Here is a 3,146-nt window from a genome sequence, read left to right as displayed (position 1 = left end):
TATTTGGGGGGCCACCTTATGGGCTTTGTACTTTTCCCCAACCTTCAGCACGTACCATCACCAGAAGCCGGGGTTTTTCGTGTCCCAGGGAGTCGTTTCGTGGGACACAGGATCTTCAGTGCTAGAATTAGGACACTCCTCGCTAAGGAAGTCAGTTAGTCCCCCCAGCGATGCTGTAGAAAAGCCTTCTAGAGGGCCCTAGACCAGGACGGCCCCGCTCACGGGCTCCAGTCAGACCTTTCCCGTGCTCATCATAGAGGACCGGGGGAGAGGTTTCAGAGAGCAGATAAATGGGCATGTCTCCTTTTCTTCCTCCTTCTCAGCCACATCCCCACTTCATTCTTAGTCCAGAAGTTAAAACTGGTCCCAGAAAGGAAGAGGCAGAGATCAGAGGGGCAAACTATAAACTTGGAAGGCGCAGTGTGCAGACTCCTCCAGACATTTCTACTCAATGCACAGAGAAAAGTCGCACGCAGTAGCCCCATCGTGAATACAAAGCAGCCTTCTCCATCATCCACTAATGTTTCCTTATTAGGTGCCATTCACTACTCTACATGTTTGGGATACAAGAAAGAATCTACAGTCTAGAGAAGGAGACGCTATAAGAGATAAGAACCAGAGAGCGAGGGCTAAGAGCAGGTCGGGGCAAGGGAAGCAGAGAAGAGAAGGGAGGTTTGCTTGGGTGGAGGCTTCGGGGAAGGCATCCCTAGGAGATGGCTTAGGGGGTAGGGTAAACATCTGAAACAGAAAACCAGGGACCCAAGAATAAGAGTTCCTGCATTTCAAAGTCCCTGAAGTACCCTTCAAAGGGTACCACCGGTTTGAGTGCTGCTCTTCCAAAAACAGGACACTGGCATTTCCCGTGAGCAGCAAGAAGAACACACCAAGGGTAGATGTGACTGCCTACAATTGACAAGAAGGGGAAGCAAGCCTGGCACCGACCCCACCAGCCTGGAAGGCTGGGTTTCCACCGTGATGGTCAGGGGCTGAGCCCCAGTCTGGGCTGAAGTTGAGTCTGGCGAGTCCACGACAAAAAACTTACCAAGCAGAAGGGCAGGGGGAAAATATTTCAGCGAAACTATTTAACTCACTGAAAATAATTTATATCTGTGTATAAACAACCTGCTGATTAAAATTGATCCTTAACTGCTCATTAAAAGGAGGTCCACCCTTCAGGACCTATACTTTGCAACACTTAGTTTCCATTAAATTGGAGTTACAGTATCAGCAAAATAGAAAAAGGCTGCATTTCTTTATATGCTATAATTTTACTTTTTTGACTAATTCCAACTTTCTCTGTGCTCAATTAGTCTGACTTAGTGATGTTTTGTCGTGTATAAGCTGTAAAGTCCTGACTTGTCTTTCAACTTTCCAGCCAGAAGGAGCAGGATTAGTAAATTCTTCAGATTTTTTAAAAAGGTCAAATTTCCTTTACTAATTTTAAATGACTGTAAGCTCTTGGGAAAATAATTATTTATCGTCAAAAATACAATCTATATTCTTCTTGACCTCAACTTAGCTATGACTGAGAATCAAATTTGAGTTTGTGGTCTCTGTCTTATAATGTCCAGAATGCACTGTACATAATAAAGTTGGGTTCATCTGGGGCTTCCAAAGCCCAGAGACCCATTAAGAGTTCCCATAAATAAGGACATTTCTAGAGGTGGAGAGTATAAACCAAGGTTTTCTGATCTTCTGGTAAACTTTTAACTCGGAAGCCCAACTTTAGGTTATTTTATTTTGAGAGAGGGATGAAAATTTTAGCAAGTTGTAGCTTCCCAACATAAGTATAGAAGGGAGACTGAAAGCATGATCACAAGTGCAAATCTCTGACAAGGAAGTTAGGAAGAACCACTCTGCTGTTCCCTTAACACCTGCTGCCCACAGCAAAAAGAATAATCAGTTTTCTTAAGTCACACATTTCTCTGCCATGTGCGAGAAGAAAATTTCACTTCTGAAATGCTAAATTAATGTGTGGTTTCCAGCAAGCAAAGTTGCATAACGGTCCTGGCTTTGTCAGACACATGCTGTGTATGTGTGGACAAACTGCCCAACTTCTCTAAGCCATGTTCTTCTCAGTAAAGGCGGTAATAGTCACTGCTTTTTACAAGCTGATGCCATGAAGAGGGATTAAATGAGCTCATGTATGAAAGAGTCCACAGGCACTCAATAAACATCTGCTCATTTTTTTAAGAATTATTCTTTGCTTTGTTTTTAATTTTGACAGGCTACTTGCTATTTACTGATGTTCTTATTTTTCATTTTTGTGTCAGTGTAAAGTTAGAAGAGTCAAGCAACCATTCTAAGGATGGCACGAGTTATTTTCTAGACCCAATTCAGTGATCAACCATCTGTTACGCTCTACATGCTGAGGACTCAGCCGCGGTCAGCAGACAAGAAGTCCTTCCCCCACATAGCTTCTACTGCAGTGGAGAAACAGAAACAGATAAATAAGAAAAATATGCAAAATGTTAGACATAGCAAATGCAAGTGAAGAAGCCTGGGGAGTCCACGGGGAAGCAGGGGACAGCTGGATCTGTGGATTCAGGAAGGTCTCATGAAGAAGGCGACACCTGAGCACGGGGAGTGAGCCCCGCACACGCTGTGGAAGACCCTCCAGGTGGAAGGGGTGGCACTGCAAGGCCTCTGTGGAAGGACGGGAGGGGACTCAGTGTGTCAGAAGCAGCAGGAGGCCAGTGGCTGGAGCAGAGGAGAGCAGATGGAGCCGACAGGGAAGTGAAGGGTGGGGCATGCTGGCCAGCAGGCTCTCCCTGTGTTGGATGCAGGCCTGCACAAGAATCTGATGGGGTGACAATGGAGCCACTGTTTGACCGAAATGCTCTGCTGCTATGCAGAGAATGAAGGGAGAGAGCAACAGGGGAGGCAGGGAGGTCAGCCAGGGGCACCCACAGGGGCCTGGACCCACATCAGTGGCGGTGCTGTCCGTGAATCCCATGTGGGGTCTGATGGTAGAGCCCATAGGATGTGCTGAGAGAGGAGATGCAGGGTACACCGGAAGAGAGGAGTCTAAGATTTTTGACCCGAGCTACTGAAAGTGTGCAACTACCATAAAATAAGATCACAAACTGTGTGGAAAAAAGCAGGTTTTGCAGGCTGACATCAGGAGCTAGTTTTGGACGTGTTGA

This window comes from Lipotes vexillifer, unplaced genomic scaffold (genome assembly GCF_000442215.2).
Source record: "Lipotes vexillifer unplaced genomic scaffold, Lipotes_vexillifer_v1.1 scaffold688, whole genome shotgun sequence".
In the NCBI taxonomy this organism is placed as follows: domain Eukaryota; kingdom Metazoa; phylum Chordata; class Mammalia; order Artiodactyla; family Lipotidae; genus Lipotes; species Lipotes vexillifer.
Note: the sequence above shows the minus strand (reverse complement) of the source record.